The 12,939-nt window shown below is 38.7% G+C and overlaps 1 long non-coding RNA gene across 2 annotated transcripts; it reads left to right on the plus strand.

The window, feature by feature from the left end:
• Positions 1-10,060: 10,060 nt before the first annotated feature.
• Positions 10,061-12,219, plus strand: LOC120572972. 2 transcript variants are annotated; one of them, XR_005641543.1, is made up of 4 exons: positions 10,061-10,231; positions 11,288-11,568; positions 11,641-11,807; positions 11,914-12,219. It is a non-coding gene; the product is annotated as an uncharacterized LOC120572972 (long non-coding RNA). The 2 variants fall into 2 exon arrangements; XR_005641542.1 differs by lacking the exon at positions 10,061-10,231 and having other exon boundaries at positions 10,980-11,568.
• Positions 12,220-12,939: the final 720 nt, after the last annotated feature.

Consider the following 12,939-nt stretch of genomic DNA (forward strand, 5'->3'; position numbering starts at 1 on the left):
CTTCTTTTTTTTATGTGTCAAAATTTTAAATGAAAAACCTTTATCAGCGTTTTGGTCGTCTTTTTCAACACTTTTGTGGCTTTCCACAATGTTATTGTCACTTCTTTTGACATTTTTGTCACTTTTTTTGTCATTTGTTTGTGTGTGTGTGTGTGTGTGTGTGTGTGTGTGTGTGTGTGTGTGTGTGTGTGTGTGTGTGTGTGTGTGTGTACGTGTGTCTGTGCTTCTGTGGAAACCAAACCGTTGAGGATCATGTAAACATCTGTGACCTGAGTGCTCCGCCTCCTGTGTATAATTTGTTTGGTTTTGTTTCTATGTTTACGGGGAGACACTTCAGGGAAAACCATTTTTTTTGTGCTGTTTGCCTTCCGTACAATCTCTTCTTTCAGACCCTTGGGTATAAAACATCCAAAATACACATTCTTTACCCAACTGTGTCTCTTTGTGTGCGTAGATTCCTCCTAAACACTTTCTTAAGCCAAGTGGTTATCTGTATGCATTTTGAGCTATGGGTGTTAACACCATGTTCTTATTGATTGATTGATAAACAGAGATATCCCAAATCCCCTCGGTGAAAACCTTGGACTCTAACGTGTCAACAACATGAAACAAGATTTTTAACCATCAATCTGCAAGTTTGGGGGTTTTTTTGTGAGTCAAAATTTTAAATGAAAAACCTTTACAGTGTTTTGGTTGTCTTTTTTTTCATCACTTTTTTTGTCACTGTTTTGACATTTGTCAATTTCTTTACATTTGTGTCACTTTTTTAAAATTGTGTCACTTTTTCTGACATTTTTGTAACAATTAGTTTGAAAGAAACCCACATTTATGATATAGAAACTTTTTGAAAATGGGTCAAATTTGACACGAGGACAACAGGATTTTTAAACCTGACTTTATCTGATGTTCACATGTGTGTTCTGGGCATTTATGCAAATTAGAACATATTTAACAAGATAATGCATCATTTGCATATTTAAATATACTATTTAAGAAAACTTGGAATACAAAATACATTTGTCTTGATGTCAGTAAACAACTGGGAAAGTTTCATGCTGGTGTCCATTAGTTCATTCTTTATTCCCTATTCACCTCGGGTGTATCCCCTTAAAATCTAATCTGTACAGAATCCCTAATTTCATAAAAGATGATTCCGTTTTAAATAAAACAAGTAGCAAAATAACTTTAACCCTTGTGTTGTCTTCCCATGAACTTGTTGTCTTTCTGGGTCAAAATTAAAAATGAACTTTCTTTGGCGCTTTATTAAAGGTTTTTGTCACTTTTTTTCGACGCTTTAAAAAAAATTCATGGTCAATATAGCAAATTAGAATGAAATTATACCTATTATTTTAGATAAAAAAGGCAGAAATTATGTAATTTTTTTTTTTTTTAAGATCAGAGGATGTTGACTGAATCACAGACTGGTTCATGTCAAAGTTTAGTCAGGAGGCTGTTTTAATTTACACATTTACACAAGTTTTTTTTCAAATGCTATGAAATTGAGTAAAACAACCAAAACTACATGGAAGTATTCATTTTACCTGCGAAGATTGTTGTATGGGTTCCATACAACATACATGCATACATCAATTTTATTTTGGGCGATTTGGTTGTAAGAATCCCATATTTCTGATATAAAAAAAACTTTAAAAACGGGTCAAATTTGACCCGAGGAAAACACAAGGGTTGAAATCGAATCTGTACAGAATCCGTAATTTCATAAAAGATGATTCTATTTTAAAATAATTTTAATAAAAGGTAACTGTAAACAATAAAACCAGAATGGAGTTTGACGAGCGAGCTTTGAGCTGTGAGAGAAACCAGACAGCTGTACGGTTTCTCTCCCGCAGGAACTTTCAAACTTCCTGCTCCTTTGATTGTTTTTCTTGATTTGTGGCTATTTCTTGGAATAGCCATAAATAACATTTGTTCTATAGGGAGGACACAATAAAGCTGTAGGGAGTTAGTTTGCTGTTTCTCCCCACGAGGGAGGAGAGGGGGGTCAGAGGTCCAGGGATATCAGTCACAGTTGGCTTTGTAGGCATTTATCTGTTCATTTTTTATTATTTTCTGTCTAATTTTAGTCATTTTGCGTGTCTTCAAAGATGATTTATGTCTCTTTTTCATTATTTTGGGCTGTTTGTAGTCATTTTCTGTCTGTTTTCAGTAATTGTTTGTATCTTTAAAATAATTTTGCATCAATTGTTAGACATTTTGCTTCTATTTTCAGTTGTATTTCATTTCTTATAGTCATTTGTAGTCGTTCATCAATTTGTGTTTCTTTGTAGTTATTTTTCATCTATTTTAAGTCTTTATGTCCATTTTGTGTCTCTGTTGTCACTTTGTATTTGTCATTATGTATGTTTATGATAATTTTCTTCCCATTGTGAGTCATTAGTGTCATTAGAATCATAGTGTGTTTTAGCATTTTGTGTATTGTTTTGTGATGGTTCTGTTAGTCTTTGTGGTATTTTCTTTGTCTCTGTCATCATTTTGGGTCGTTCGGCACGTTTTTGATTGTTTTTTTTCCATTAACTGTCTGTTTTGGATCATATTTTAATCATTTTGCATCTATTTTTAGTTGTTGACATATTGCATCATTTTGGGAAGTTTTACATCTATTTTTAACAGTTCTGCGTGTCTTTGTGGTCGTTTTATGTCTTTCTTGTCACATTGGGTTGTTTGTCATATTTTTGTGGTGGTTTTGTATCAATTGTTAGACATTTTGCGACTCCTTGAAGTTTTCCATTTCTATGTGGTCGTTTGTAGCGGCTTTGTGTCTCTTTGTGGTCGGAAATAAGTGAAAAAAAACATGGGAAAAAAACTCGCAAAAAGTGACAAAAAAAATGACAAAAACATTTGAATAAAATCTACCAAAATGTCGAGAAAAGTGTTGAAAAAGAACAACAAACTGTTGAAATTTCAGCCCAGAAAAACAAAGATGCAAGGTCAACGGGAAGACAACCTGAGGGTTTTACATCTAAAAAAGTAAAAGTAACAGTTACTCCAAATATTTATTTTAATATATTATAAGTTCTGTTTTGAAGTAAGAAGTTAAGAAACAAAACAAATATAGAGTTAATTGATCATGAAATTCTGTTTTTTTTTTATACTTAAATTGTTCAGTTGTGTTATTCTGGAAAATACTTGAGTTAGCTTGGTCAGTACTTTCATTTAACTGCAATCAAAAAGTACAAGTAACAACTACTCCAAACATTTACGCTCTGATATGCTCAGACTTTTGATTTTATGAATTGAAGATTTTCTCAGAGTTCTGCCTACTTTTCTGGGTTTACATGGATAGTTTGCAGCTCTACTCAGACACAGAGTAATAGACACAATTAATACCAGTTTTTAGGACTGTAACGATCCACAATCAAATATTTATCAATTCAAACTGAAAATATCGATACATATCATCATTAAGATGCCCCTTTAATTTAGATTCCCCCTTTATATTTTTCCTTAAAAAAAAAAAAAGAGTTCAATTTTCAATTTAAATGTCTGGAAGGGCTCAGTACTGATATCATTTTGTGTCGTGATAACACTAGGATTCACACCCATACTAGTTCTTCAATCCCAGATCTCAGGTTGAGAAGGAATCTAGATGTTTAGGAAATGTGTGTGTGTTATTTCTGTCTCCTCAGTTACAAAGGAACAGTGGAGTGTGTGTTGGCTTTAAGCCAGTGTGTGTGTGTGGGGGGGTTTGTGTGTGCATGAATGAGTTATTTCTGTCTCCTCAGTTACAAAGGAACAGTGGAGTGTGTGTTGGCTTTAAGCCCATGTGTGTGTGTGTGTGTGCGTGTTTGTGTGTCTCTCTGTGTTTGCGTGTCTGTGTTTGTGTGTGTGTGTGTGTGTGTGTGTGTGGCGTGTGCGTGTGTGTGTGTGTACCAAATCACTGAGAATCAGCTAAACATCCGTGACTCGAGTACTCAGCCTCCTGTGTATAATTTGTGTTTTGTTTCTATGTTTAAGAGGAGACACTAAAGGCAAAACCATTATAAGCTAACTGTAAACAATAAAAGCAGAATGGAGCAGCACACGTAGGCTGAAGAGCGAGTGTCGAGCTGTGAGAGAAACCAGACAGCTTTATAGTTTTTCTCCCGCGGGAACTTTCAAATTTCCTGCTCCTTTGTTAGCTTTTCTTGATTTATTTTGACTTTTGTTTTTTGTTTCAGAGCTGGAATAGCCATAAATAAAGTTTACAGTTCTATAAGAGGACACAGTAAAGCTGTAGGGAGCTAGTTTGCTGTTTTTCATCACGAGGGAAGGGGGGGGATCAAAGGGCCGAGGATATCAGTCACTTCGTAGGCATTTATCTGTACGTTTTTGATAATTTTCTGTCATTCTGCGTGTCTTTATGGACGTTTCATGTCTCTTTCTCATCATTTTGGGCTGTTTGTATCTTTAAAATCATTTTGTATCAACTGTTAGACATTTTGCTGCTATTTTCAGTTGTTTTTCATTTCTTGTAGTCATTTGTAGTCATTTATCTGTAAAATAATGTTTTTATTATTTTATGTCTATTTTCAGTCAATTAATGTCTCTTTATAGTCATTTTGCATCATTTTGTGTTTCTTTGTAGTTATTTTGCATCTATTTTAAGTCTTTATGTTCATTTTGTGTCTCTGTTGTCACTTTGTAGTTGCCATTATGTATCTTTATGATCATTTAGTCATTTAGTGCGTTTTAGCATTTTGCATATTGTTTTGTGGCAATTCTGTCTTTGTGGTGTTTTTTTTTGTCTCTGTCATCATTTTGGTTAGATCTGTACATTTTTGATCATTTTCTATCATTAAAGGACAATTCCGGCGCAAAATGAACCTAGGGGTTAATAACATGTGTACCGAGTCGACCGTTCTCTGGGATATTTTTTCATGCTAATTGAATGTGTATGTAGCTTGAAACAAGATACCGCAAACAGCTGATTAGTTTTGTAAGTGTACCGACAGTTTATTAAAAAGATAGTTTAGAAAGACTGTACCATTCGCGAATACAGGCAGGCGCCATCGTTAGGGTGACCAGACGTCCCGGTTTGACAGGGACAGTCCAGATTTAGAGCTGCCTGTCCCGAGTCCCGACAAAAGCCTGTCGGGATGCTAAAATGTCCTGGTTTACACCAACCACTATGAAATTGTCCCGGTTGTCAGTGATTACATAGCTGACGTGGTCTTATTATAGCCTGAGCATTAACTAAACCCATGTAGAAAGACTTATAAAGCGTCCAGCGTATGATTTTAACGTTTGTGTGTCCAGAGGTTAAATTGGGCCGGAGCGCACCGGAGCACAGCTCCGCCTCCTCAGGTCCACAACACACCCTGCCGGAGCTCAGCTCCATCCCCTTTAGCACCAAATACTGTTATTCCACTTGAATTATTTTTCATCTCCTGGCAAATACATGGCATATGAGACTAAATAACAAGACTACACAGAGACACCCAGGCTACATGAAATTATCAGTCATATTAGGCTCGTTCGAGATGAGCTGCGCCTCGCCTGTAATAGCCGAGACACACCAACCAGACGTGTGTGTGTGTGTGTGTGTGTGTGTGTGTGTGTGTGTGTGTGTGTGTGTGTCATGTGTGTGTGCATGTGTGTGTACCAAACCACAGAGAATCAGCTAAACATCCGTGACTCGAGTACTCAGCCTCCTGTGTATAATTTGTGTTTTGTTTCTATGTTTAAGAGGAGACACTAAAGGCAAAACCATTATAAGCTAACTGTAAACAATAAAAGCAGAATGGAGCAGCACACGTAGGCTGAAGAGCGAGTGTCGAGCTGTGAGAGAAACCAGACAGCTTTATAGTTTTTCTCCCGCGGGAACTTTCAAATTTCCTGCTCCTTTGTTAGCTTTTCTTGATTTATTTTGACTTTTGTTTTTTGTTTCAGAGCTGGAATAGCCATAAATAAAGTTTACAGTTCTATAAGAGGACACAGTAAAGCTGTAGGGAGCTAGTTTGCTGTTTTTCATCACGGCGAAAGGGGGGATCAAAGGGCGCGAGGATATCAGTCATCGTAAGGCATTTATCTGACCGTTTTTGATCATTTTCTGTCATTCTGCGTGTCTTTATGGACGTTTCATGTCTCTTTCTCATCCTTTTGGGCTGTTTGTATCTTTAAAATCATTTTGTATCAACTGTTAGACATTTTGCTGCTATTTTCAGTTGTTTTTCATTTCTTGTAGTCATTTGTAGTCGTTTATCTGTAAAATAATGTTTTTATTATTTTATGTCTATTTTCAGTCAATTAATGTCTCTTTATAGTCATTTTGCATCATTTTGTGTTTCTTTGTAGTTATTTTGCATCTATTTTAAGTCTTTATGTTCATTTTGTGTCTCTGTTGTCACTTTGTAGTTGCCATTATGTATCTTTATGATCATTTAGTCATTTAGTGCGTTTTAGCATTTTGCATATTGTTTTGTGGCAATTCTGTCTTTGTGGTGTTTTTTTTTTGTCTCTGTCATCATTTTGGTTAGATCTGTACATTTTTGATCATTTTCTATCATTAAAGGACAATTCCGGCGCAAAATGAACCTAGGGGTTAATAACACATGTGTACCGAGTCGACCGTTCTCTGGGATATTTTTTCATGCTAATTGAATGTGTATGTAGCTTGAAACAAGATACCGCAAACAGCTGATTAGCTTTGTAAGTGTACAGACAGTTTATTAAAAAGATAGTTTAGAAAGACTGTACCATTCGCGAATACAGGCAGGCACCATCGTTAGGGTGACCAGACGTCCCGGTTTGACAGGGACAGTCCAGATTTAGAGCTGCCTGTCCCGAGTCCCGACAAAAGCCTGTCGGGATGCTAAAATGTCCTGGTTTACACCAACCACTATGAAATTGTCCCGGTTGTCAGCGATTACATAGCTGACGTGGTCTTATTATAGCCTGAGCATTAACTAAACCCATGGAGAAAGACTTATAAAGCATCCAGCGTATGATTTTAACATGTGTGTGTGTCCAGAGGTTAAATTGGGCCGGAGCGCACCGGAGCACAGCTCCGCCTCCTCAGGTCCACAACACACCCTGCCGGAGCTCAGCTCCGTCCCCTTTAGCACCAAATACTGTTATTCCACTTGAATTATTTTTCATCTCCTGGCAAATACATGGCATATGAGACTAAATAACAAGACAACACAGAGACACCCAGGCTACATGGAATTATCAGTTATATTAGGATGAGATGAGCTGCAATTCGCCTGTAATAGCCGAGACACACCAACCAGACAGCCGACCGTCAACAGAAAAGCCAGTTGGAATGATCAGTCGGGTCCCCGAGGTCCAAAAAACTGCCTCGGGACACACTGAGGCGACACCGACTTGAGAAACGTAATACGTCTCCATAGCAGCAGGCGGCACTACTCTGTATTGTTGCCCAAGAAATGAAACCTGGCAGCTGATTGGACGAACGCGTCACATGGGTTTGTTTTCTCCGGAAATTCAAAGCCAGACTGTCATGGCGGCTCGTTCAGAATACGATCTCGTATTGTATTAAAATAGTTCATCGAAACGTGTTTCAGAAATAATTTTAAGAGAGAAATAGGCCGTGCAGTTGCTGAATCTGTCTTCATTTCAGATCAACAAAGGTCAGTTTAAAAGATTTTCGTCAGATTTTTAGAGACTCTAATAACGCTCATTCTGCTCGCCATTTCCGGGTGAGTCCCGACTGCCCTGCCGCCGACTAAACATGTCAGGTCGGGCGCCAAAATGAACGCCGACAGCCCCTCAGACGGATGACGGCGCGAAACACACCGAACAGACTCGAGTCACTGACCAGACTGTCCAACGGCTTGGTGTGTCTCGGGGCTTAAAGTGGACGAGAGCAGGCGGCAGCAGCCGGGGGGACGGTGACAAAAAGCCGCTGTCAAGTCGGACAGTTTGCAGCCATTTCCAGCAACCTTCAGGCTGAACAGGCAGTCACAGAATCACTCAAATCCTGTTAGGTCCGATTCCGATTTAAATAAAATGTTATCAGACCCATATTTAGCTTGTAGGCTACACAGTCTCCAGCTGTTTTATAAAGACAGAGTAGCTGTCAAAATGTTCTACCTGCGATCTGGTGCTGATGTTAATACACAGCTTTTAGATCAGCTGAGAGCCAGGCGTTTAGTTAGTGGGTCCACCACTAAAGTTGTGGAACCCAACTAAGTTTGTTAGGAAGTGGGTGATGACAAGGAGGTCAGCAGACCATGCTGCCTGTAGACAAAGGCAGCATAAACCATTCCTACCATATTCCTATTTGGAAGATGAGTGCATGAATTGTAGTATGTGTATAAGTAAATGTAATGTATTTAAAGTGTAAATTGTTATGTCTGCACACAAGCGCCTCAAGCGTTGTTCAGGTTGTTTCATAATGCATTGAGTTGAGTAATTACTTCCCGTGTCGGTGTGACTAAATCAAACTGTTAAGGGCTTGTTCTGATCCAGAACGCAGAGAATTCACACAGACAACGTAAAGCAGTCTTGAAAGGTTTTAATGAGTGTGCTCAGACAAACAATGTAGGTTGTGTCAGGGCGGGGGAACTCCTGGCTGGTCCGAGTTCTGAGGTGAGCAGACAGGGGCGAATCCAAGTAGTTAATGTGACTCGAGGCGGACAGGCAAGGATGAGTACACAGATGGTTTCCCAAAGGTGAAGGATGAGGCTGGATGGTGAGACTGGAAGTATGCAGGCACAGCGGAGGAAGCAGCAGGTCTGATCGGTAACTTGACAAAGACACAGGGTAAGTATGAGCACAAAATCACACGGACAAAACTAGAGTTTAACTAGAACTGAGAGCCAATTTACCACATGAGTTGTAGATAACGAACTGGCGCCGAAGAGGTGATCAGCCCGGGTTTAAGTATTGCTGGAGTGAATCTTGTAGATGAGCTGCACCTGTGAAGAACGGCTGTACAGTTTTGAATCAGCCATGACCTACTTTCCTCTGAACACACCTCCAGCACTCCAGGTGGAGAAAACACAGACAACACACAGACAAACAGGGAAAAAACACTTAACTCAGGGCAGAGAGAGTGCAACCCATAACACAAACATAACATAAACTGCCAAAGAAATTGGCCCTGATTCTCTTAAATCAACATAATTTTCTTTCAAACATGTTCAATTTCATACATTTTCCGAGGGTGAAATCCGTTGCCTGCCTGTTAACATTAAAGATAAAAAATAATAATAAAGTAAGTGAATTGTAAAGTATTTCTCTTGAATAACTACTCAACCCTACCTTACACATACTGGGTATCCAGTGCCCCTTTGGTGTAAAAACACATTAAGTCATTTTACGGCACGATTTTGAATGATGACCATTCACCGTAAATATCGTCGGTACACTTACAAAGTTCTCAATGCTTCGGTTTACATGTAGGGACCCTCATTATGCTACTGTGGAAGTGTGGTGCTTTTTGAGTCTTTTAGTGGTATAAAATAGCGATTTATTTTTACTCTACCAGTGCCCCAAAGTCTAGCATTATAAGCTAATCACCGGTTTGCTGTAGCTTGTTTCTAGCTCCTTTTTCAACTACAAGGTCAATATTGTTTTTCACTAACGACAAAACAACAAATTATCCGTGCATTTATATGGAGCTAAGCTTTAGGAGCTTTCCACTTTTTCTGTCCTCCCTGTTATTGTCATGATTCCAGCATCTTGAGCCTGTTTTGCCTGTGTTTTGGTTTTGCTCCAACCTGAAGTCTGTTTGTCCTGAGTTTCCTGAACACATCCCCGCTGATTCTCCAACTACGCACACCTGCTGTTATCTGCAATCTGCACACCCGGTCCTGATTATCACCTCTGCACCGTATAAGCCACGACCAGACATCCATTCCATGCCAGATCGTTAGCGTAACCAGTATGTTTAGCACTTGTATCAAGCTTTGGAAAGTATTTTTGCCGTTTTGTCTTATTGCCTGTCGCTAATCTACCGTCTGTTCCTCTGTCTGCAGTTAATCACCTGGATTGTCACTCACCCCTACATGGCTGTCAACTTCACAGTTGCATTCTCATATCTGCACAAACCCTCCAGTCTTCCTGCTTCACCCACTGTCTACCATCTGGACTTACCCACTTCAATATTCATATTTCAAATAAATACTCCCCTTGTTATTCCAACTTACCTTGTCCTGGTCTGCTTCTGGGTTGCACTAGACAAATCGTGACCTTTATGTTGCATTTGGAGATCGACTATTTTTGACTGGTGAGATGGCGGTGAGCGGAAAAACCAACTGCTAAAGTGAGTTGCTCAAAACATTTCTTTTTAGTAAACTCTGGGTACACAAACAATGTTCTCAATGTTGGAGTTAATGTGTAGAGCTTCTGGTGATACTTGCAGCAAAGTTTCATGTTGTGTCGAGCCTTCTTAGTGTTGCTATCATAGTAGTGACCCTAGCACTCCCATTCAAAAGGCCATTTGAACAAAAATACGGTCCATCTTTAAAGTGGCTCTTGCATACTAATTGTGCTTTTAAGTTTGACACGGGTACATCCACAAAAATACCCTAGGTTGCATTTTGGCGAGAGTTACGCTTTCAATTAACTGATTAAGCTAACTCAAATAAGTTATTTTTTTCAATCCATCGTTACGCTAACCCTAAGCCCTACTTAAAAAGCATGTAAAATGACCACAAAGCCACCACAAACGACCACGATCACAAAGAAATGGAAAACTACAAGGAGTCGCGAAATGTCTAACGATTGATACAAAACCACCACAAAAAGATGAGAAACGACCCAAGGTGACGACAAATGCACAAAATGACCATAAAGACACGCAGAACTGTTAACAACAGATGTAAAACTTCCCAAAAAGATGCAAAATTGTTTCTGTTACCTGTTTGTATATTTCTGTTGCGGTTTCCTGTTTTGTATATTTATTCTGTATATTTCTGTTCCCTGTTGTGTAGATTTATCCTGTTTTGTGTATTCTGGACTGTGTATATTTCATGTGTATATTTATGTTGTGTCTATTTCTGTTTCCTGTTTTATTGTGATAGTCTGTTTTCTGTCTAGTTGTGCTTCCTGTGTTTTCCCGCCTGTGTGATTGTCTAATGTACTCCACCTATTCCCCATCCCTGGTGTCACCTGTCCCGTGTTTGCTCATTACCTAGTTTATTTAGCTCCTGTGTGTTCTTTGTCTTGTGTCAGATCTTTTTTGTGTCCTTGTCTTGTCAGTTGTGTGTTTTTTGTATCCTGTCAGCGTGTTTTAGCCTGGTGCCTTTGCTTTGCATTTTTCCCTGTGTTATTTTGTTACGTTTTTTTCTCTGAGTTTTCTTCCCTGGGTTTTTTCCAGCCTCAGTGCTGCCGTGTTTTTGTTCAATAAATCCTTGAGTTCAAACCTTCTGCCTGCCTCTCCCTGCATTTGGGTCCTTTTAATCCCCGGAAACCTAACCAAAATGTCTACAAAGACGTCCTCCAACCTCCCAGCTGGTTTCTATAAAGATGGCTCCTTCATCAGGACTGAGCCTGCAGGTCACATGACCATCCACCATGTTTCCAGGTCTGATGAAGGCCTCTACAAGTGTCTCATCAGCAGTGTTGGAGAGTCTCCACCCAGCTGGGTCTCTGTCACAGGTGAGGAGGTTACCTTTGATTTCAGGAGTTCATTCATCCAGATATTCAGCTGACAGCTGATTCTCTCTACAGAGAAACCTACATCCACAAGCCCTCCTTCGACAAGCACTCTGCCGCCCCGTTACAAAACCTCAGACCCCTCCCCCTTGTGATCAGACTGGTCTGCCACCTGGTGGTGTTCTGTCCGTACTGCATCTCCACTTTCATCATGGTGTCTTTATATCGACACAGGGCCACAGGTAACTCTCTCAACTCACCTGGTGCTGATGGTTGACAGTTGTCTCTAACAGAACTCTTCAGCTGATCAATTATCTACATTTTATTTCTAACCTGCTCTGACTGTAGGAAATGGCCTACCTGTTGCCATGGTGATGACCTCGCCCACCCAGGCTGAGGAGGGATTGGATGATGAATATGAGAATGACATCACCGCTGTCACCAGAGAGCATCACTTCTGAACTGATCTGAAAAGAAGCTGAAATCTCCGTAGATCAGAAACAGTTCCCCCGGCCGTCTTAATATAATTATGATTTAAACATATTCAATATGAAATTATTGCTTTAAGTTTGAATTGCTTCTTTACTGCCAGCCACAGCTATCTCTGTAATCCTGAATATTTTATATTATAACATTAAAGCTTTTTTTTTTCAAACGAAAGTTTGACTCTCTAATCAAAGTAACAGTTACTCCAAAAAAAAAAGTTATGTTTTGAAGTAAGAAGTTAAGACAAACAAATATTGAGTTAATTGATCATGAAATTCTGTGGGGGTTTTATACTTAAAATTATTCAGTTGCGTTATTCTGGAAAATACTTGCGTTAGCTTAGACAGTATTTTAATTTAACTGCAATGAAAAAGTACAACTATCAACTACTCCAAATATTTAAACTCTGATATCCTCCAGTCTTTTGAGTTTATGAACTGAAAAAGATCATGTTTTTTGAGTTTATGAACTGAAAAAGATAATGTTTTTTGAGTTTATGAACTGAAAAAGATCATGTTCTTTTGAGTTTATGAACTGAAAAAGATCATGTTCTTTTGAGTTTATGAACTGAAAAAGATCATGTTTTTTTGCCTCAATTTCTGAGTTCTGCCTACTTTTCCGGATTTACATGGATAGTTTGCAGCTCTACTCAAACACGGAGTAATAATCACAGTTAATACCAGTTTTTAGGGCTGTAACAACACAATGTAATGATCCACCATCCAATATTTATAGATGCAAACTAAAGATATTGATACATATCATCTGTAAGATGCCCCTTTATTTTAGATTCCCCTTTATATTTTTTCTTAAAAAGAGGAGATTGATTTTTTATTTAAATGTCTGGAAGAGCTCAGTAATTATATAATTTTGTGACGTGATAACGGT

This window comes from Perca fluviatilis, chromosome 14 (assembly GCF_010015445.1).
Source record: "Perca fluviatilis chromosome 14, GENO_Pfluv_1.0, whole genome shotgun sequence".
Classification (NCBI taxonomy): domain Eukaryota; kingdom Metazoa; phylum Chordata; class Actinopteri; order Perciformes; family Percidae; genus Perca; species Perca fluviatilis.